Below are 25,512 nucleotides of genomic sequence, written 5' to 3' on the forward strand. Positions count from 1 at the left end.
GTTTTTGTGGACACTTTTTTTAATTGATTTTATTGGTATTCGACCCATATGCTTGAGTATAAAAATGAAGGCAAATGCCTTATGTTTGAAGTGTGCCACAGAACTAACATTATATATTGTTTTTTTTTAACATATTTACAAGAATTGTTTAATTCTTATACATAAATGCATAGAGTGATTCAATTAAGTGTTTGCATACCTTTGAAGAAATTTCAGTTTTTGTTAAAAGAACAAGTGTTATGTATTTTTCAATTGCAATTTGCAAAAATCATGTCCTTACCCTCATGATGAAGTTATTTTTTTTTTTAAATGTTCAAAGAAAAATGATGTAGCAATCTATATATATAAAAGAGTAGCGTTACTGACTGACTGATTCGTCATCGCACAGCCCAAACGGCTGAACCTAGAATCATGAAATTTTGACAGTAGATGTGTTTTTGGTTATGTAGATCCACTAAGGAGGGATTTTTGGAAATTTACACATTTACGGGTAAAAAGGGGGAAAACGGGTAAAGCAGGTTTTCTTAATTATCTTACATAATATTAGTGATACATGCACCTGTTAACATAATCAAATTTTTCTAATTATTTTGGATACATCTCTCAAAATTTTGAGACACCTGTTTCGTACTTTTTTAAAATTCAGTCCTTTTTGAGTGTAAAAGGGAGAAAATTGTATTTATGGTACTTTTTTTAGCACATTAAGAAAATTTTTCGGTTTATTGAATTATTCATATTAAATTACGGACTAACTCTGTAATATTTATTGTAATAAAATGTTTGCTATTTCACTGTATAAAAAATACCAAAAAGGGAAAAAACGGGAAATTTAATTTTATTCAAACTCATTGAGCAAACTTTTATAAAATTTCAAAAAGTAGTCTATTAACTCACATAAAATAAGCTATTGGTATATTATTTTGGAATTCGAGTACTAAGGCCTATATAGGACCAAATTCGAGTAAATTGTTTGGTACCTTTTTTTAAAGCACAATTTTTCTGGAATAAAAGAATGCAGATTTGAATCGTTTGAGTTTTATCTGTGATATATATGTAGATTTAAATACGGAAAATTTTGTAAACTTAATTCTCGAAAAAGAATACTTCTAAGCGAAAAGGGGAAACATTGTACTCTTTTTATTAGTACTTTCCACTTAGGTAAACTTTATTCCACTTTTGGTACTTTTTCTTCCTTCAAATGATACTCTATGTATGTTCTTTAATATGAACTGAAAACACATGATTATTAAACATAAACATTGTACTTTTTTAATTTTTTAAAATATTAATTTTAACATACATGGTCTTGACTGAATAAAATTCTGTAAGTGGGAACTTTTTGGTACTTTTCTATTCTTCAAATGAATTCTTTATAATGGTTAACCGGAGATCTTTGTACTTTTTCGTTTTTCCGATGGTACTTTTTGATATTTTTACGATATTGAACATAGTTAGGGTAGCGAAGCACCCAGGGTATACTAGTTTCTTTATAAAAATGTGGAATGTAAAAATGTAGAAAATAAAACAATATTCGCAAAATTAACAAAAACGTAATTAATTTTTAATAAAAATTGACCAAGGCTAAGAAATCAATGAAACACACTAGACGAACTTGGGCCTATTAGATTTAATTTTTTAATAATACACTCATACTTTTTAAAATTGAAACAAACTTGCTTTTAAATTTTTCTTTCCATCCACTGATTCTGTTTTACAATAAAGAAACTATTTTTGATTAATTTTAGTTGTTCCTCTGAACTGTTAAATAATAATAAAAAATAAAATTAATAAAAATATAATAAAATTAACATATTGAAAAATTGACATATTGCAGCCTGCTTCACAAAATAAAATGAATTTTTACAATAAGCTTGTGTGAAAATCTTTAAAGAAAGACTTGTAGATGTAACTTCTGACTTAAGTATAGCTTTTTATATAGACACGATAATTTTTAACAGATTTAATTTCATTCAGCATTTCATCACAAATATATATAAATTGAAAAACAAATAAATGTTGAAACTGTATATTTCTAGAAATAATAATATGAATTTTGTAAATTTTTAACTCTTTTTCAAAAAAAAAGTATAACCACCATTATGATTTTCATAATTATTTTGTTTCCGATATTCAGCTAATCGGAAAAATATATATGTAACAATGTGACAATGAATTAGATTTCATATTTTTATAAGTGAAACGTTATAAATTCTTATACATATTTTTTAAACTAGAAAAACTAATAATAACAAAAGCCTATATATGTTTTGCTATATTGCAGCATCTGTTTAAACTTGAGATTTATTAATAAATATTTGCTATTAAAATAAAAACAAATATTAGAAATAAACAAATTAAAACGTAATCCCAAAATGCAAAGGAAATATACATAAATACAAATGTACATATAACCACAACACCCACTTAAAAACAATTTCTAATTTTATTTATTTTTTTTCAACATTTGACAAATTTAAAATGCAAAAAATATATGTATATATCGGAAAAATTTTTAAGTGTTTTAGTACAATGACTGAGTAGGTGAATGAATGTGTGTGCGCCTTCGTATGTTTATCATAAATATTTTTATGATGGAATTGATTTAAACAAAAAAAGAATATGTTTTATTCTTCGTTCCGTACATTGAATCCGGAACTGGTTCGAAAATAAAAATAATTTGCTGATGCATTAAAGAACAAACAAAATTTAATGTATTAATGCATTCAACCAAGCAAAAATCCATCCACCTACCCCATATGAATATATTTGTGATGACTCTTGATGATGTTCATGTCGGCGCTGATGCATGCAGCTCAATTTGGTGCATTTACATTGCATTGTACTGTTTTGTTGCAAAACCGAAAATAAACATTTCGTAAAAATATTAAAATACAATGACCTTCTTAAGCTGCACGATATAGACGATATATTCATAGAATATTGTAATGTTAAGATATAATATTTATGTGTATTTTATGTGTGATGAAAAAAATCGATGACATCGTTTTTAAGAGGTGATCGGGTAATCGATTAATTTTACTTACGAATAATACGGCCCTAAAATAAATTATTATATATATTTCATATGATTATTTCAAATATAGAATCATACTTCTAGAGTTCTCCACATATTTTTTCCCACTGAAATTCTGCCAAAAACTTTCTTTTTAAATATTGTTTGACAATAATATTGACTCATTATTATACATTTATTAAAGATCGTTCTTTAAGTGCACCAGTCATATTTTTGCATATAAGTATTAAATAAATACAACAGGAAAGCACACACGTTTAACCAAATTACCATAAACGATTATTCGATTAATTGAATTGCTGCACCAATACAACCGAAAGTGTGTGTAACTGCATTATTATTAATAAATCATTGAGCCTAAATAAAACCATAACGTCATTGTTTTTGCATTTACACATTTCAGTCATCTCGCGGCTGTTAAAGTAATTTCGAGTATAAAAAATTTTTGTTTAATAATTTTTGTTTTCAAATACGAATGTTTTTATTCAACAAATCATAAATAAAATACAAACATTTGTGTGTGTGTTTTTTTTTAAGAAAACAAGTGTGTTTTCAGTGTCTTGTTTTTAGTTCGCTAGTCTTAATATAAATTAATGACGTAAGTTTTGTACAAGTTGTATAAATATACTACTACAAAATTTTAGTTTCTATATTCTTACCACAATCAGAAAATTTCAGTTTTTTCACGCACAGCAAACTGATGGACAGATTCTGTAAAGAAATGATAGAGTAAAATAATTTAGATTTCTAGAATAATGTCTGTTATAAAATGTGTTGTTATATTTAAGTAAAATAAAATGACTAAAAATTTATTTTAAAACTTGTGATGCGTTCAATTAAAAAAATCACTTTCTTTCGCCACTTAACTGAAGTTTGTTTATTCTTTTAGTCATTCCACTAGCAATGTATATATGTATATATAAAACGCGTTATTCACTGACCAAAAAATCATGAAATTTTGAATTTTTTAGAATTGTTATGTTTGGGGGTAAAAACGGGTAAGACAAGGGTTTCTATTACCTTACACAATACCAGAACATTTTTAAATACATGTGAATTAACTTTTAAAAAGAGCAAATAGGAATTCGGCACTTTTTTGAAGCTGCTTTGCTGAAAATATGTAGCAAAAGTACCTTTTAAATGTTAACTAATTTAGATATTATTATGAGTTTGTACATACATTAGCTACGTTTTCATTCCACAAATCGTACCTTTTAGATTTTCTAAAGTAGAGAATCGTAACACATGATACACGGGCCTTATTAAATAAGAATTTGCAAAGAAAGATTTCTGTACTTTTTTCCACAAGATCGTACTTTAAAGTACCATCTGAAAATGGTTTTATATTCATGTAAAACTAGTCGATCTGTCTGCTCAATATTTTCTTTATATTAAACGTAGAAACAAAAAAAGTAAACATGTAGAGCCCGCTATAAATGGGAACCTATAAAAAGGGACTTTTTGGAATTTTTTCGTTCATTAAATCCACACGTATGTATGCTTGTACTAAAACATAAACAAACAAAGCAAGAAAAATAAACCAAAAATTTAACAAAAGAAGTTATTGATAAAAGAGAGTGCATTACATATCTGATGGTATTTTGTTTCTGTATATTAAAGTTATACTTTCTACATAGATATATTTTGATTAGGGAAACGAAGCTCCCTTTGTTAAAAATCAATAAATTTAACACAGGGATGTCATAATTAGTACGATGGTCCTTTTTTTGATACTATTTGATGTGCAAAAGTACCGTGATACTCCCGAGTCTTATTTGATACTTTCAGGGATACAATCTCAATATCTGATTATCGTTTAACCGGTAGTAAATCTGTCTGATAAAATAATGTTTATACCCACCATCAAAAAAGATGGGTTTGTAACACATCGAAATATTGGTCATAGACCCATAAAAGTATATATTAAATTCTAAGACGATCTAGCCATGTCCGTCCGTCCGTCTGTCTGTTGAAATCATGAAGGGGACCACACGGGAAGAGCTAGACAGTTGAAATTTCGCATAATAATAGCGCCCATATAAGTGGACCTCCAGAAAACAGCTTTAACGAGCGTAACTGCTTTAGCAGCACGATTATAGCGATGAAATTCGAAGTTTCACATAAGTTAGCAGCTTCTATAAGATTAATCAGCGCTGAGAACTAATATATTTTAGAAATTACAAACTTTTAGTAAAAAAAAAGAAATTTTAGTACTTTGCGATCCAAAAAAAGTACCCTCTGCAATTTTTTTTGATACTGAGACAAAATCTCTTTTTCCATCCCTGATTAAACATGTAGAGCCCAGAAATTAAAAAAACATTTTAGTACATTTTCGTACTTTTGGAGTATACTTTAATATTGCACCTACAAACATGAAATTAAGTATGTAGAGACCTGAGTTAATGAGAGCCTTTAAAATGTATCTTTTTGGTACTTTTTCATTATTTTGGTACTTTTTGAATCTTTTATATTATTGAACCCAGAAACATAATATTAACTATGTTTAGCGCGCAGTAAATTAGAACCTACAACAAGCATATTTTTAGTACGTTTCTGTTCTTTCTGGTCCTCAACTGGTACTTTTTGAAGCATACTGATTGAATTAAAATTTATAAACATTTTAGATTAATTATGAGAAACTTGCTTTATATTTTTCTATTATTCCTTTGGCCCCTATAGATAATTTAATATGTTCTTTTAAAAACTGCTCTCAAATTTTTCGCGAATATTAACTACAAATATTTTCCCTCAGTTCCACATTTAATAACAAACATTAATTTTCAAATAACTGCATTTGTAATACGTTTGGGAATAAAAACACAATAAAACTGTTCAGTTGTTCCCAATTCATTAAATGTTTATTAGTTGATCTGTAAACAAATAAATTTATCATTCCAAAAGTTAAAGAAGAAAAAACATTAAAAGAAACTCACAATTAAAAAAATAAACTTTAATAGAAAATACAAATCTGCATATAAATCTAAATTTAGCTGTGTTTTCATTTATTTTAAGAATATAAACCACCTGATAGAACGAACACACATAATGTTTATGTATTTTACAGATACTCAAAGATACACATACATACAGATGTGTATTGTATACAAATGCAATAATAGTTTCGAACAATGTATGCATTTGTAAATAAGTTTATCTATATATGTGAATTTGAAAATTCAGACACACGTATAACCGAAATAATTCAATAAACAACAACTTGTTTAACATGTTAAGATGTATTTAATATTCTAATACAGATGCAAATAAAATTAAATTATGCACAAACTCACATATTATAACATAATTTTATTAACGTTTTTTTTGTTTGTTCGAAAAATATGGTTGTGTGTTTTTAGGGACCTTTTGTGTGAAAATGGATAATTTATCAAGTTTAGCCATATTGAAGGAAGACCAAGTTGGTTCAATACAGTATTTAATATAAATACAAATCGTCATATAAAATCCAAAAAGCCCTAAATTACATTGAAGAAATGTTTCAGGAGAAGCAAAAATTCTTCTTAAATTATAAATTAACTAAAAATTTTCAATATTAGAAGAAAACATGTATTTTGATACACTGCATCATAATCATTTAAAAATTCGATTTTGTTATTTTTTGAACTTGAAGCTTTTTGGATTTCATAAGACGATATGTTTGTATAAACGAATAATTTTCAAAAGAAAACTACAAGAAACTTTTATGAGTTATTATCTTCTGTCAAATGTAAAACTTTTATATTTTATGAATAAAACTCAGGAGAAATATTAAAAAAGCGTATTTTTTCTTTCCCAGTAAAAACTTTCATTACCAGATAAGAGGTTAAAATGCTAAAATTCACCTACGCAAAGTATTTTATGTCATTATTTTAACATGTTGATGTCATTGGAGGCAAGTACTTACCACGATCGCTGAAAAGTAATAATTACAATTGCTTGTCATTACCAAGTTTTTGCTGGGTATATTCTTAGTGGGAAACGCTATTTTTGCAGTTTATTGTTTTGATTTTTAAATTAAAAGTTAATACGAACATGTAGAAAGTTAAACGGAGAAAGAAATGAACATATAGCTATTTATTTATTTTTAATAATTTTTAATTGAAGGTTTTTTTATTACTACAAGGTTTTTTAATCGACCAGCAACAGTTTTTTCCATGGCCTCTTGATTATATGTATAAGTAATGCAAGAATTCAACAGTAGATTTAAATTTCATCAAGTTTTCAATGTGTCTCAAATCTGCAGCACTCTATTGCCAGAACTTAGAAAATATTATGAAACAAAAAGGAAATGGGTTAACCAATCAGCGAATCGGTTGACAACATAAATAGTTTGGTGTATAAATGTCAGATTTCATACCTCGAAAAAATTGAAATTCTTAAGCAGTTTTTTTCAGAATCTACTAAAGATAATTGGATGCATTTTGTCACACATTATTTTTTCATCATGATATGAATTCAGTTCATGATAATGAAAACTTGCAACCTTAGTTGACATGGTAATCTAAAGATTATGCGCTTTAAAATTTGTTATGTATGCAACTCAACAGAAGCATTCCCCGAACTGTACATTAGCTATTACGTTCTTAACAAATTATAATTAAAGGAAATTATGTTGTTTTTAGTCTTTTACGAGTAACGGATAACACGTGTCATCAATTATGTTTGCTTTTACATAACTATCGTATTTAGAACTGAAACAGTTTATGTTAATGTTAATAAACAAAAGATCCATTAATTTCAATAGCATTCAGTTTTATTTTCTTTAATATAATGATTAATTTTCATTTTTTTTCCTTTATCCTCTAATTATAGAAACCGTAATAACATGTTTTTTCCAAAGACATTTTGTCCGGGCTTTTAAGTGATTTCATAATATTAAGTCTTTGAATGTTGAAATGATGGATTTTCAAGATAAAAATGTGTAATTGTATAAAATTATACTAATTTCGTTGATTTAAAACGTCAAACCCAAAAAGCTCTAAAACCAAATAATTCAAACAAAAAGAATTAAAACAAGTAAGAAAATATAGACGGGCTTGGCCAACTATTTATTTATCATAATAATGCATTTTTCTTTAAAATCACCTTGATTCCAATTAATTAAGCAATTTATTGACAAAAAACTTATTTTCTAAGAGGCTTTATATAGACATAGGAGCAAATGTGGACCGATCCCGATAAAATGGGCTTGATAGATTTGTAATTATATGATATTTATATAATATATAATATATGTATGTGCTTGAGGACTAGGTAAAATAATGGACCGATTTTAACAATAGGCTTTGTTCTTGGGTCAAAACAAATGTGTATTCCAAATTTCATCAAATTATCATAAAAATTGCGATGATCGGACGGACGGACATCATTAAATCGACTCAGAAAGTGATTCTGAGTCGATCGGTATGCTTAAAGGTAGGTATAGTACTATAGTACACATAATACCCTTCCCACTATAGTGGTGTAGGGTATAAATACAATTCTTAAATCTTTCTTTATTATTTCGTTCAAGTTCATAAAGCTTTTTTTGTTTAATCAGTTGCTGACATTTGAAATAGCGATGCAGAAAAAGTATCAATTTTAACTTAGAAAATATAATATTATTATTTTTACTGTTTAATATTTTTTTCTAATTTCATAAAAAATATTAATATCAAAAAATTATAAACACTTTGGCGTGTATATTTACTTTTCCCTCAGTGGAAATTTAAAATTTAACACATACATACATGTTTCCTAAATTGTGATATTCTTATAGTTAATATGAATATAGAAAAATATTTGTCAAATAGTTGTATCACACTTCTAGACATAGAACCCATCTACATTCCAAAACAGTCCAGGATTAGGTTTAAATATCACACTTATATTTTGGTTTCCCATATTGGTCATTTTTTATATTGGCCATTAAAAATGAATTAAAAACTAAATGTAAATTAATATGTTTACTATATTTAATTATTAAACATTATTATTTTTCATTATAATAAGTATTAATTTCTACAACAAATAAATTACTTGAACATATTTAAACAATAGAAATCAATATCAATGTACACAGAGGAAAATTTTAATTACGGATACATTTTCTGCATAACAACATTTTTTTTATGGAATAGAAAAAAAATATTTCAAAAATAAAACAGAATAAATGGATAAGTTATTTTTTAGAGAGTGAAAATGTGGCATGAAGTTTTTGCAGTGTACACACACGAGTATGATGCGTCTGTGTGCAGTACAATGTGTCAATAAAAACTTTATTTATTCCATGTTCATGTAAATTTCTCCAGGGTCCTCTTTTTAACCTGAACAATACTCTAAACAAAATGTTACAGTTAGCAATATGAATTTATGTATAAATCCAGCAGTTCAAGGTGACTGTCCAGAAATAGTAAATTTACCTATTACAGAACTAATAATAAGAATAGTTATTTCAACGTGTACTTTTTGTAGTCAAAAATTAATTGAATTATAATAATTTCATATTCAATTACATTAGTTAGTTAGTTTGAAAGGAGGATGTATATATATACATCAAATCCGAAGATATACACCTAGGCCTTATCGGGCCTGTTGTGCGCTCCTTAACCAGTATCTCAGGTGAGATTCGAACCCCCTACCTCCGGTCTACCAGACTAGAACTCTAACTACTAACCTACCGGAAGCCACTTCAATTACGTTACGCAAAAAAAGTCGATAAATTTACTTTTCAGTTGCTGAATTATAATTGAAATGCATGAATATTTTTTTAATTATATTATTTTATATTACCTCTACTTTTTTGAATTATGTATGTTATGTATGAATGGTGACATAAATTGTTGATACTTCAGTTATAATTACAATTATTTGTATTTCGTTATTGCTTAACTACACAATAAAATTTATTGTAGTTGACTCTATAATGAGAAATATATGTAGTTTATCACGTAGCCGGTCATTTCATCATCGTTTAAAAGGGATACAATAACCCCACGTAAAACTACCAGGAAAGAATATGTTCGTGTTTTTGAGAGTGTGTTAGCTTTTAGTTGCTATTGTACTTGTTCATGTTGTTGTTGATTGTATTTTAGTTTATATGACATTTGTTGAATTGAGTCTTTAATGTCAGCAGACGCTATAGGTTCCATAGTTGCTGTGTCACCGCTGCTCCTACAACTCACGAAATTTGAACTCAGTCGTGTTAGTCATTCCCATTTGGTTATGTATATATGTATGTATATACATATGTGTATACTAAATATTGTTATGTACTATGTATAACATATAAGTCAACTTAAATTTTGTAGTCTTTAAGACCTTTTGCATAAAGTCAATTATTCTGTAAATGAATTTTAGTCTTATAAATACTACTATAAAAACTTCCAATGAAAAATTTAATAATTTAAAAAAATACGAATGTTAATGGATTTTTTTTATAAATGTCTCAATTAATTTTATTTTTTTTTAGTTTCCTGTGTTTTATTTTGATTTTATTTAGAGAGAAAAACTTGTTTGAAAGACACATATAATCCCGTATAAATATATATTCATTGATTTTCTTGTTTGTTTTCGTAATCCTTGTGTATACAAAACTAAATCTATACGTTATAACTTTTACACAATTTTTTTAAGATTTCAAATCCATTCCAAGTAGAAAATAAAAAGTGCGTCGAAAAAGTAGGCAACTTTCCTGAGCTTAATTAATCTCAAATTTCGAGCAAAAAGTCGTTAATGAATTGTACTTACCAATATAAGCCGATTGGTATACTTTAAGGTGGATATAGGACTAATATTATTGTACGTTACAATTATCTGCACAAACCCAATATATCCTTCCCGCTAAAGTGGTATAGATTATAATTAAATTTGTATGTGAAAACCATTATTTGACGCGCAATAAAAATGCTAAGCAATGGTGCATTGACTTGAACATTTGACTAACAATCTGCAGTCTCTGCTTCGTATTCTCGATCCCTATTTGTAAGCAAGCGCAGAAGTACTTGACTCCAAGTGGTAAAAATAGGTTTTATTACCATTTTAATTCATTACTTCTCAATGTAAGTTTTTCCTAGGATGATTTATTTACATTTTATTTTACCATGGTTAGGAAGCACACATAGTCTTTGATAAATCCAAATAAAATTCGATCTAGATTACATTTTGAAAAACTGAAAAAACTATTTTCGGTTAATTTTATTGAGGGTTATTATTTATTAATTTTAACATTAATTAATTTTAACAGTGATAAAATATAAAAATTCTAAAAAATTTCTGAAAAAAAAATTGAAATTTCTATTACTTTTGTTGTTACACAAACATTTTGGACTTAATATACTTATATTTCATATCATTTCTTTAGAAAAAATGTAAAAAAATCATAAAAAACTGAAAAAATTACCTTTTCATCCTCATCTCACCAAATATTGAAGCTAGGACAAAAATTTAGAAAAACGGTATCTTAGAATCATTTAAACTTTTATTTTACTTGGGAACATTGACACTTTAAATCATACAAACGTGGTCACCCTAGTGTATATACATTTGCATATTTCTAGGTTTGTATAAATGCTTTGTATTTTAATTCTACAAACTGATTAATCCTATATGTAATATTAAAACCATCATGTGAGGGATTATTTAATTGAAATTATTTATCAAGTTGAGCATTTTTGTTTTAAATACTTAAATTAAACTAATAATGACAGAATTAAGCAGAGAAAAGTACTTTAACCCAGTAAACACAAAAACACAATTACTAGATATACATAAGACTGAATTATGACTTTTCAGGCTTTAAAAAAGATTCTTTAAATTAAAACAATATAAAATGGATGCTTTAGAAAACTAAACTAAATTCTTCTAAGAGAAGGTCGTAATTTTTGTGTTTACTGGGAAACATAAGTCGTGGGGTTAGTAAATATATGTCAGACCATATTGTAATAATAAATGAGTATTTAAGTGCTGGTTACTTTAGTTGCATGCTTTACTATTTGTAAAAGTATTTTTACTTTAACAAATATTTATATAGCAATTTCCATTCTGTTATGGGCGTATCAGTTTGTTGGCGTTTTCGTCTGTTTATACTTACAATATTAATGTGGACTGTAGACGACATCTCCGGTGTGTAGTAAATACCCAAACCATAAACATTTTTTTAAATAAATAAAAATAATAACGAACATTGTACATAATAAATAAAACATTTGTTAATCAAATGAGAATGCAACAATAGTTTACCAGGCAAATTCGTTAATATAAAAAAATTTATTTAACTAAACATTTAAAACCTGCCACATTCATGTAGAGTTTCTAGTTGTATTGATGTTTGTAAAGATTTACATATGGCAATTTTTTGTCAAGTGACCCAACTCAAAAAATCTATTTTGATGAAATTTGCACCATGGTAATTACTATTATATAGTACCAGGACACATATCTTCTGGTCTATCAGTCAATAACTGCCGGTATTAGAGGGGATCAAATTTGGATATTTAAGACATACAGTTTTTTTTTTCAAATGAGTGTAGACTTATAACTATACAAATGATACAACGTAATAATTTTTCATATAGAGTTCAAACAGGCTAATGAGTAAAACTTAAACAAAAACTATTTGAATCAATTAAATTCTAAATACATTTCTAAATGCATAAAGGTAGTCTTTTCCACGACTACATAGTGATATGGAAAGCTTAAGACTGAAATACAATACATACAATTATAAGCTGTAAGTAAATGGTTAACTTTGAAGCTTTTTATTTTAAAATACAAATATTTATGTACAAATCAATAACACAGAAATAACAACTACAAATATTATTAATATTAATAAATATTATTAAGATTTTATTGTAAACATGAACTCGTTTCACTGTAAACTAATTTTTAAATAAAAATTTAATATTAATTATTTTACTGCTAAAAAATATTATTAATTTTTGAGATATGTATACATATATTATCATTTGTCTACAATATGACTCATACCTTTTCCTTACCCCATAATATATGAAATTTATCGAACATACATATGTATATGTAGATAGAAATGAAATTTTTAATTTATGTTTCCATTGTTAAAACATTAATGTTTATAATGAATTATTTTTCCACAAAATTAAATTTAAAATAATAAAAAATATTTCAAAGCTAAAAAATACAACAATAAAATCATGTTGTTATTATTTTAAAGAAAAATAAGTACATAATTTATTGAGCTCGAGGAAATAATACTTTATTTTAATTAAAAAAAATTAAATTTACTTGAATTAAAAAATTAAAATAAATTTAAGAAGAATTTTATACTAAACAAAAATAAGTAAATTATTTTCTTTAAGATGCTATAAATTATAAAAAATGTAAAATACAAAATATTTATTTTTTAAATATGTTTTATAAGCAAACATTTGAAACGCAATAATTCTTATACCAATTAATAAATAAAGTTATTTTTTAAATGAGTTTGTGCTGAAATGTGTAACGCATAGAAATATGCGAACTACACCCACCTAAATTGGCTCAGAATAATTCTCGTAATCGGTTTTTGATTCCAAGACTGGATTTCGGAGAGAACTATTTTTAGTTAATATTTTTGGATATAGGGGTTTAGTCTTTACTTTTATGCATTTCATATAAAAACTTTTTAGAATGTAAAATTGTTAATTATAACACACAAATATGTCTGAAATAAACTGTGAAGGTAGAATTCAAATTAGCAAATGTGTTTTGAGAAACTTGTCAATCATATCAATCATATACTTTGACACCGTATACAACTAATGGGATAGGTTTAGGGAGAAAGACACAAATTGTGTGAGTTCACTAGAAAAAATTGCTGATCCATAATATCTAATGAGATACATATGTTTATATATAGGGGCAGTTCAACATTTTTCTTACAGGTTTTTCAATTTACCCTTTTCGATTTTGATGAAACCAGGTTCTCACATTTTTGCATAAATACGAAATTTAGTTTTCCAAAATTTCCAAATAAATTACGGTTTAGATTTTATTAAGGTTCAAAGCTCATATTTTTAAGATTTTTTCCAATATTTTCTAAGCTATCCGAGATTAATCGTTTTAGACCATAATGAAGTCTATGTTATATGTTTTAGTTTATTTTATTATTTTATTAAACATAAGGATAATGATATCCTTTATTATTTCACCAAAAAATAAACGAATAGTGTTCCCAATAAAATATAAAAATTGAAACAATGAGGCGATTTTAAGTAAAGATATCATTGACTAAAATGATTAAAATTTGATAAATATGTTAGAATATATACAATATCGAATTTAATTCTTAGAAATATAAACCTCGATAAAATCATAATCGTAACGAATTTGGAAATTTGGGAGAACTTAAAATCCAGACCATATCCATAAAAATTTCAAAATTTATTGTTTTATTTCTTGATAAACACAATAAAAAAAATATTTGGAGAATTTTAAATTTCGTATTTACACAAAGAATCGAATCGCATCAAAATCGCAGAGTGTCACGTTCAAAAACCTACTTTTTGTTGGAAATTTATTGATATTACTCTACATAAATCTTTATACATATTACCATTACTTATAGATTAAATAATGAAGGCTAATAAAAAGTGTCACCTTATATATTAAATTTTGTTTGTTGTTTTTGGTTGGTATGCTATAAAGAGAAGCCGCCTTCGAGTAGAAAAAATCCTCATTAAAACACTTGTGACATTTTCAAGTCTACTTGAAATCTTAAAACAAGTATCATTTATACTTGATACAAAGAAATACGTCTACACGAGTACCAAATATGCCTTCTGCATGTGTCATAGAGTGGGTTTTGCATGTATCAGCAACATAAGAAAATATTTTTAATATGTTTTAAGTAGTTTATAATTAGAGAAGGATTGTTTTTTCAGAATAATTGTTGTTATACCTACTAAAGTATTTTCTTAATTTTTATTTTTTTAATTATATTGTCACAATTATAAGGGTTTTTTTAATTAATAAAAATTAAAGAGCCTTTTTAGATAATTGTCGATAAAAATAGGTACGTATATTTAGAATGAAGAAACCTGTCGTATTTCTTTGTTTAAAATGAGATATTTTATGTTTATTCAACTGTTTAACATCTTACATAAAATTTTCATATTACAACCCAATAATAAATAAAGCTTTAAAAATATACTTTCAGTACTATTAAGTAAATAATTATTTAACAACAAATGTCCATAAGTGTTTCAAAAAAAGTAGTAAAAAAGGAAATCTATAGTAAAGACTTCCTTTTGTAAAAGTATATACTTTATTATATAAATATACTCGAATACTTTTTCAAATTTAGAATCTTACACCTACCAGCATAAATTATAATCATGTACGAACTACATAGTACTAATTGTCTTGCCTCCGTTTCCTTTTTAAAGGTACTTAAGCCACTTAGTTTGGTTGAGGTAAAAATTTAAATAGAAAAGTTACATAAATACTTATAGTTTTTCATTCTGTAGTACTTTTCCAACAAAATGTCATCCTTAGTTTTTTGTATCTTTTGTTTAGCAGGATGTGCTGTAACATGCCGGTTGCTTGTCAGTGTGAATGTATCATTATTTACCAACTGTGATTGGCAATTGTGGTATTTGTGAACAGTTAGTTTTTTGTTTTTTTTTTCTCATTTTGTCTTTTTTATATGTATTTTAAACCATCAGATGTTGCCAATAATAAACACCGTTTCCGGCATTAAGTTATAAATTAATTAAGTAAATGTTTTATTTAAATGTTGTTTCTAGATAACGTTGAGTAGTTTGAGTTAAAAATTTTCTTGTATTTTGTTTTTGTTACAATAACAAAATACAAGTAAAATTTGAGCTCAAACTATTCGCTAGTTTATAAAAACCGCTTTTCTATTCTACACTCCCAAAAAAATGTGGAACCATGGTTTCCACAACTGTTTATTGTAACAATATATTATTATTATTATTAATTTTATTTAATCCCTTATCCTTCACCTAAGACTAGCTTTTAAAGGCCTTTTGTTAGATTTAACAAAACCACTCAAACGATTCTTACGTTGGCATACTGTGACAAACTTAAAATATTTCAGATTAAGTAGGAAATAGTGTGCAGCAGTTATTGTTTTCCCAAGTCTTGACTATGATGATATAGCGATGACAATAGCTTATAGATTAACGATTACTGGAAGGAGGTAAGTTATATATATGAGTATTTATGTATGTATATATTCGTGTACGATATGCCTCTTGTATGTGGGTTAATAGCAAGTGGATTAAACATTTTCTTTATGATTATGTGGTATTGGTTCGAACTAGTATCGATTAAAAACTGTGAAAATGCTCATTTAATTCTTCTTAATAAAGACAAACAATAAAAAACAACACAAACACTTTCCATACAATGGTTAGTATAGGAACATGCATATAGATAAAGATGGAAACTTTGTCGTGTTGTCAAACGTTGACAACCAACAGTGATGATCATCATCAGTGTTTTTGCATTAAAAATAGTATTGACAAGGGAAGAAATTGATGAAGGGGTGCTATTTGTTGATGGGGTTTGCTCATTTCTTTCCTTTATCCACTAATTGCCATGAGTGTTAAGTTGTGTGTCATGAAGATAAAATGTAATGTTTTGTTAATTGCGTAGTGTTGTTTTTATCACTTTACGTCAAGGTTCATAGAGTGTTAGGTAGGTTTTGACGGCAGCAATGTTTAAAATTATAGAATGTAACATTCTGAATGTTACATTTTTTTTTTTTTTTTTTTGAAAGGAGCCGGGTTTTAATTTTCCTTATAAAATATGTTAAGAATATAAATGTTTCCTTTTATGCTATACTAAGTATGTTATCCCTAAAATATCTTTACCAAATTATCATTATCGACAGAATACCAATACTTGAATAAAATGTATACATATGATCCAAAGTTTTTCTTGGCCATATAAAACGGGTGTAAATTATTTGTGGTTAAGAAGTATGTTATATCCGGAATATTATTGCTTTCGAGATATTTCGATTTAACTTTGACGAAAGCATAACAAAAAGTGTTCCATAGTTTTACTTTCCTCTTCACATGCTCTACATTAATTTTTTGTATGGGTAACTTGAATACGAGCCATCATACAAACCTCGGTCTTGCTTATTCTGTGATATTTTCTCGTCCTTCTCTAGTTATTATTACGTCGTAAGATATTTTTGGTTTTACACGTCAAGTCTCCTTACGGGGTTTTCAATTTAACCATCGTTGGGTCGAACGGTTTTACGTTCGTCAGGTTAACTTCTTCGAGTTCCCTTCCTTTAAAGTACATTCGCTCGTTCGTGGCCTGTTACACAAAGTTTACCTCTGGGAGTGTATTAGGTCAATGCTTTCTTACTGTCCAAAATGTCTAAAAATTAAATTTAGACAGAGTTGTTCTATGGGTTATAAAAACAAGTCGTGCAAAAAATTAGGTCAGTAGGAAGTTTGAAGATGCATTTACAAGGGGAAAATATGCAATTTTTTCAGTTTTCACAAAAGTTTTGTGATTAAACAATGTGTTTTGCATTTTATTGTCAAAGAATCGTAATGTACACAGAATTAGCGTTACAAAAAGATAAAAAACACAGAAAGTAGTTGAAAAATGTAAAAGTTATTAAAAATTCCCCAGGCCATTATCGTGTCTCAGAGCCCTTGAATTCGAAATGTGATAAAAAATAAACATATTTTTGAAAATATTCTAATAAAACAATTGTATTACTTAAAATACATCTGTAGCTACTTGAATATGAGTTTTTGTCCTTATAGAACAACGTAAACCTGTTCCCAGCTATGGTCGAAAAATTTTGATATTTTTAACGGTCGTTTCAAAATTCAAATTTTAGTTTTTTTGATACTTTGTTAAACAAATTTCAATATTTTTGGGAGGGATTTATGGACAACAGATTAGGGAAAAACGGTAATAAAAATTAGGTCAATACTTCTTATAGTTTGCCTGTACCTGCAATTTGAATTCAGCGGATTTCGAGAAAAACCCATTTTTATGTAATATTTTGCAAAATTAGCGTTTTAGTTATATTGTTGTGTATTTTAAATGGAACCTTTTGTAAATTTATTAGTCCACATATTTCTAAATAAAAATCAAGAGTTTCATGCAATTTGGACGCCATTAACCCATAAACTTTTAAGTCAAAGGTCAAATTTTGTAATATTTGCAATTTTTGATGGAAACTAGTCGAAATTGTTTCTATTTTTAGGTAGATTATCATAAAACTTAAGAAATTTATTTATTAACAACCGATATTTACAATAATAGTGAAAAAAAAATAAATTAACGCTTAAAGGGCCTTGGGGTCAAAATGAACCCGATGTTTTAAAAAACATGCCAATTTGGACATATTTCAATAAAACACGTTTGCAAGCCATTGTGGCACCAGATAACGTAGTCCTATTGACCTAATTTTTTGCACGACTTATTTTTATAACCCGAAGAATAATTTTATGGGGGGACGGTCAAAATTCGAAACTTAGTTTTTTTGGAGCACTCTAATGTACATATGACTTTTATTTTATCTTACGCTCTCTCAGTTGAGCCTAGCTTAAGGCTGTATTAAGAAATTTAGATTTCTGCACAAGTAATTTGGACCTAATACAACATCTTCTGCAAAGCAGACAAAATGTTTAAAATATTAACTAAATTAAGGCTTAACTCTTTTTTTGATCCCTAAAATTAGTAACATTTACTGCCAATAAATAATTTACCTATAATTTTGCACTCAATTGTTTGTTTTTTTTTTTGCAATTTATAAGTATGTGTGTAACTAAAGCATTGAAAATATGTATACATTTTTTCTGCTATTGAATTTGTGGGTGTGTTTCACAATGGAAAATATTTTCCACTTTCATACACATACATACACACAAGCACTCATACATTTTACACACACAAACGCATTATGTAAATGTGGAAGTAACTCCTGTATGAAATTTATATAAAATGAATTATACCAAACATTCATACATACATACATACATACATACATACATACATACATACATACATACATACATACATACATACATACATACATACATACATACATACATACATACATACATACATACATACATACATACATACATACATACATACATACATATGTACATTGATATAAGTATCTATTGCTAGTAAGAGTTTACAACACAGGAATGTAAATGGCATGTAATTACATAGAAACGCATTCCATTTCTATTCAGTTTCCATTATTATAATTAGAATATAAATATAAAAAGGGGTTGGTTGGTTCATTTTCATTTTAGTACACCTCTTTGTCGCTTTTACAAATTCTAAGGAAAAACTTTACATTAAATGTAATTTTATTTAATATTATCATTTTAAATTTTCTTTGTAATCCTTTTTACCTTATTTAAAAAAAAAAACAATTTCTTTCCTACGTATAAGTATTTACACAAATCAATAATCTTTTATCTATTTGTCGTATAAATATAGTTTATTATTATTGTGCTTAAGTGCTTGTTTTCATTATAGTCGTCATTGTCGTCGTAGTCTTTTATTATTATTATTTTTTTTCGTTTTATTCAATAACAAAATCCAAAATATTTATTCAAGTAAAGATTCTTGCTAATGCCAAATAATATTTGCTCTGGTTTACTTTTTATTTCTTGTATTTTTTTCTATTTCCATGTAGTATTTTGCAAGTCTATGGATGTATGACACCACCTTCAACATTATCAACATAAAAAATCTCGAATGCCACTACATTCAAAAGTGACAAACAATAATAAAAAAACAAATATTGTACTAGGTATTACTAGTATTTAATAATAATCGTATTACCTAAAAACATATAAACACATGTGCACATATACTTAGGAATCTTTTTATGTTTAAGAATAAATGCTTGTTTGTTTGGTTGTGTGTTTTTTTGAGTATCTTATATGTAACTAGCCAATCTAAAGTATGTGACATTATTGATTTCTTTCTAAGAAAAAGGAAAATACATTTTAGAATTTTTTCTTATAACATTTTGCATTTTATTTTTTCTGTTACTTTTTTCGTCTTTTACTTGGCATATTTATCATTCGTTTTTTGTCTATGTGAAATTTTATTTCTTCTATTTTCGTAGAAGTAAGTCTGACTTGCTTAACTTTTAATATTCATTTTGGTTCTTATATATCTTTAAATCTGCCAAAAACTATGTCTCCTGTAGTTGCTTTGGTATGAATTCCATTTTCTATATGAATTTGTTTCCAGTGCGAGAACTTGCATGTCTTTTTGAACTTTTTTATTGGCAAACAAAAATGTTTATAAAATGTCTAAACCCAATATTTGTTTTCACATTTAAAAAAATACAAAAAAGTCTAAAAATTATGATTATACATAGAATTTTTATTTTCCAATTCACAATCGGTGTTGTACTGTTGTATCGTAGTATGTCGTAATTTTTTATTATTGATTTGATTTTGTTTCAAAATATTTTAATTCCAAAATTTTTATGACTTACAACCCTACAACGATACGACATCGATTGTGAATTAAACATTAATGTACAGAGGCGATTGTAGAAACCTAACAAACATTGAAAAGTGACAATAAAATCTTTATATGTATACTAATTATTATAAAGATTCTTAGAATCGAGAAATAAAAGAAAAGGTTGAAGTTTTTTTTCTGTATGATCCATTTCTATATACTATAGTCATACATATATATAATCCCATTAAAAACTCGGTAATTGGTTGTACTTCCATAACTACTTAGTTTTCAATAACTACTACTTACCGTCTACAGTACTTTGAAGTACTTTAGAAACTACTCTCTTTTAAACTAATATAGAAGTGCTTTATTTTCGGCTTTGTCATTTTGTTTGTGTTTTACAAAAAACAAAACAAAATTAAATTTGTATCTGAAAACCATTATTTGACGCGCAATGTAATAGCTAAGCAGTGCAGTGACTAAAACATTTAACTAAAAGACCGAAGTCCCTGGTTCGTATTCTCAGTGTCTATTATTTATTATTAACAACAAAAATCTTACTAAACCACTTCTTTGTAAGCGAAGAACTTCTTTAACATCCTAAGGCATTTTTTGAGTATAATTTTTAACTTTAGTTTTAATATTCTTCTTTTAGATTAAACTTAAAACTTTATTATATTTATAATTGAGATTTTGAATGATCTTCCATATTTTTAAAGTATTTTTAAATCAGGTTTTAAGAAATTGTCACTAATGACTTCTTTTTAACAACATATAAAAAACAGCTTTATTAATGGCAAAAAATAGTATTTTGCTAGATCGGACTATACGAATTTAAATTGTATTGTATTGCTATAAGTGTAAAAAGACATTTTACAAAACAATATTTATAAAAAAATATTGGTGGTACTTTTTGGTAACAGTTTTTAAAATGTCGAATATATTCGACATTTAACTTTGATGTCTTATATTACACTAGGGATAACTCTAATTCAAATAATATAATTTTTCCCGAATCCAGCATATTTAAATTATCGTAAATACAGGTTTTCAAGTTTTTTCTCGACATAAATTATTTTTGACCCTGAAAGGGTTAGAATATGAATATTGTTGTAAACTTTGAGAACAATGCTTGTTGTATTATGAATTATCATGCATTTACGTATGTGTATGTGTTAATAAATAAGCGTTATATTTATATTACCAGACATTTGAGTTAAAAATTTATATTGCCAATTGATTTTTTTCTCAAAACTTAAGAAATTTCAATATTTTATACCCCTATTATGGTTTACAACTGAACTCAGTTGAGTTGAAATTGAAAAAACTCAACTTAAGAATAACTAGACTTTTTTTGTATTGTGAATTACAATCAATTTTAGTTGTAATTGTGTTGATGTTGCCAACCTAAAAAGAGTTTTATTGTCATAAAATTAAGTAAAAAGTTTATGAATTTGTATTTTTCGTAAATGACAAAAGTATTGAACATCTTTTTATTGTAAATTTGCTTGAAATCAGTGATTAATGAAATTTAAGAAAGTAAAAAAAAAACTTTGTTTTATTTTAAAAATTTATTCTAAACAATTGATGGTATACGCACAATTGGGACGAACGACGAATTTCGTATAGCACGACGAACTGGTCGACAACATTTCGTTGCGTGAATTCGTCGAATGGAACACAATCCAATTATTCGTACTGCGAATTCGTTTTAAAATTTGTTCGAAATTTCGGGCTACAGGAATTGGTCTTAAAACAATTTTCCCCAAATAATTCGTCTTTCGTCTGCGTAAGAAATAGAAATAAACCTATTGCACAGTTCGTTACGTATGACGAATTTCGTCATATGCACTGATTGTACGTATTTTCATATACTTTAGTGTGTTCTATATCTGAGGACGAAAATTCGTTCCGAAAAATTCGTCGTTCGTCCCAATTGTGCGTATAGCATTAGTTGTTACAACTGCTTTTGATAAGTTGTATTTTTTTTCGAAAAAAAGTTGTAATAAATTTAAACTTTAAATTATAAAATAGCAAAATTCCAACTAAAGAAAAGTTTGTTTGTAAACCATAATAGGGGCATAATTTATATACGGACAAATATTTCGAAGCAACAAAAGCGAAAAGTATAGGTAATAACTAAGCCAATATACAAGTGATTTTGATAAGAGATTTTAATATAATTTATGACCTGTAAAAAAAATGTACACTATCGGACAAATTAAAATATGAAAGTTCAGTATTTCAGTGGAAAAAACTGTTAAATGATTATTTGATATAAAAATTATTTTTTTTTTTTTCATTTAGCATTTTTGAGTTTCTGATTTATTTATTTGATGCTTTTTTGCAACCTCCATCTATCGCAACTTCTGAATCAATTTTTGTCCAAAAATGTATATATAAATGTAAATCTATTGCAAATAATCATGTTCAAAAATGTATTTATTATTCAAAATGCAAATAATTAAAACTATAAAAATTTTATATACAAAAAAAATTGTATATAATATTTATACTTAATTTAATCCGACAAAAAATGTGAATTAACTTCAATTTTATAAATTATACAGAAAATTTATATAATTTTGTTTTATTTTTATTTTTGTATACTACAAAAATAATATTCAATATTAAATAATCATTTAACAATTTATCGCTGAACTATTATAAGCATGAGTACTTTGATACATTATTTCGCTCGTTATTGTACGTATAAGTAATATTATGCCTTTCATACGTCCATGTGTCCAGACTACAATATACATAATGTTAAACCCAAACGTATTAGTGTTACAATATTACACGTACAAACGATATTTAGATTTTCTTCTGTTTTATGAACAAAATCATTAAATAATTTTCTGAATCTTGTAATTAAATTACAAGTTTTTTTCAGTATAATTTGATAAAATTCGTTAGACCAAGTTTACTTTGGAAAGAGTTCTTCTCATTCTCATATTTTATCCTTGACAATACATTGACAAAAACCTTAAACAATACCCAAAATTATTATTCAGCAGTACTTTCTAATAAAAATTTTTAATTAAATTTCTTAAATTTCCTACTCACTGTCTATAATGACTAATGACGTGTCCAAAAATAAACAAAAGGAATTCAAACAAATCATTTCAGACATTCTTATGATTGCAAATAATTTTCTTCATAATGTTTCGAAAAACAACTTTTTAGATAAATAACATTTATAAGGACTCTTGTCTCAGACAGACACCCAGCCATTGTTATAATTATGGGCGAACTCAAAAATATTCATCCATTATTATAAAGTGAACAAACGACCGAAAATTAAATCAACAGATTGATGAAAATTAATGATGATCAAAGGAAATATTTACTATTATTGTAAACAGTAAATATACTTTTTGCACTTATATTTGTAAGTATGTTTTATAACAATCCTTTAGATACGTAAGAACGACTATTGTAGTACAAGTAATAATAATAATAAGATAAATCGTTAAATGTTTTTACTTATTTACTCGTAAGTGCAAATGATGGGTACTTAACATAAGAAAATGTTACACAAAGTCAACAATACATGACACACTCTTAGATATTTATGTTAGTGTATATGTATTAGAATTTGCGTAAATGTATTTGAGAAATGCATATTAAAGCGTTGTGTGAGAGTACAACAAACCAAAGAATGACAGAAAAAAGACTGCAATAATTGCGGTTGAAGATGTCATAATGTCACAAATGCAGACATTTACATATTTTAATAAAAAAATCTAACACTACAACCAGTTTTTGCGGCCGTAATATAATGAAAATATTACTTATTTAAATCTCTAATGTACAAATCCTGTTATACAATATATTTTTCCTTTTAGTGGAGTATTTAGTATACTTCGTTACTAAAAAAAGAATTAGCGGAAAATGAATTATTTAAAACGGAAATTAAACATGTCATCAGTGTATTTGTGGTATATGTATATTTTTTTACTTGTACATACATTAGTATATAAAGTATTTTTTAATGTTTTTGTATTTGATGTTAATGTACATTTATGCTAATGTACCAAGTCCTTATATCTGTCAAGTTTAATTTCTTTTTTCTCTTTTTTTCTGTATCTTTTTGTATACACAGTCTTACGAATATGTTTCATTAAAAATTAAAATATCTTATGTTACGTTTTTATAATTTTTTATTGAAAGCAATTAGAGATCACTTTATCAGGCTTTAAATATTTATTTAAATTATTTTTATTCATATAAAATGGGGTATCGAATATCCAAATTAAATTCTTCTCACATCATGTTTTCTTTGGAAAGAGTCAGCGCGGATAAATACTTTTGTGTATAGAAAACTCGCTTCATAAATATTCAGACGTTTCAAGATTTTTTATATTTTAATTTATTGAAGAATATCAAGTCGTAGTACCTCCTAATTATTTAAAATTTTAAAAACCCCTCCAAGGTGGTCTTCATTTTTCATATACTGTCATATATTGGACCATATTTAGATTCCACTTATATTATTCTATAACCCTCATATAAGCTCTCATCTCCAATTTATCATTGCTGTAATTCTTCGAAAATCTTTGAAAATCGATGTCGAGATATGTGAAGTCAAGCTTGACCGACTACAAAAAAAATTCCGCGTATTTAGACGTTTCAATTCATTCTATTTATGTATCAAACTCCGCCTGAAGAATGAAAAGAAATGGAACACAATATACATATTCATCAATCTATTGTTGACATGTTTCGTTAGATTTAGCAGAATAATAAGGAAAATTGAGAAAAATAGAACAAATAACAAATAACAAATAACATACTTTAGCGCCAGCATTATGGTGATCATTGCTTGCAAAAAGTAAACAGAAAACATGTTCGAGGAGCAAGAATTTATGGTTAAAATTATGATTGTACTCGAAAAATTTTATGGTAATATATTATGATTAAATAATATTTTCCTATTTACCATAATATTGTTTTAATAAAAAAAATATATATATTTTTATTGTTATCATTATTTAGTTGTTTTAAAAAAATAAGTTTCAGTGAATTATATT

The 25,512-nt window shown here is 26.5% G+C and overlaps 1 protein-coding gene across 15 annotated transcripts in view; it reads right to left on the reverse strand.

Annotated features, from left to right (window-relative positions):
* Positions 1-25,512, reverse strand: part of LOC111675697 (potassium voltage-gated channel protein Shab) — a 144,671-nt gene that overhangs the window by 108,513 nt on the left and 10,646 nt on the right. For all 15 annotated transcript variants that reach the window (XR_006940999.1, XR_006941000.1, XR_006941001.1 and 12 more), the window contains exon 2: positions 3,694-3,745. The gene's annotated coding sequence lies outside the window, so the exon portion shown is untranslated. The remainder of the gene's footprint in view (positions 1-3,693; positions 3,746-25,512) is intronic.

This window comes from Lucilia cuprina, chromosome 5 (genome assembly GCF_022045245.1).
Source record: "Lucilia cuprina isolate Lc7/37 chromosome 5, ASM2204524v1, whole genome shotgun sequence".
NCBI classification, from domain to species: Eukaryota; Metazoa; Arthropoda; class Insecta; order Diptera; family Calliphoridae; genus Lucilia; species Lucilia cuprina.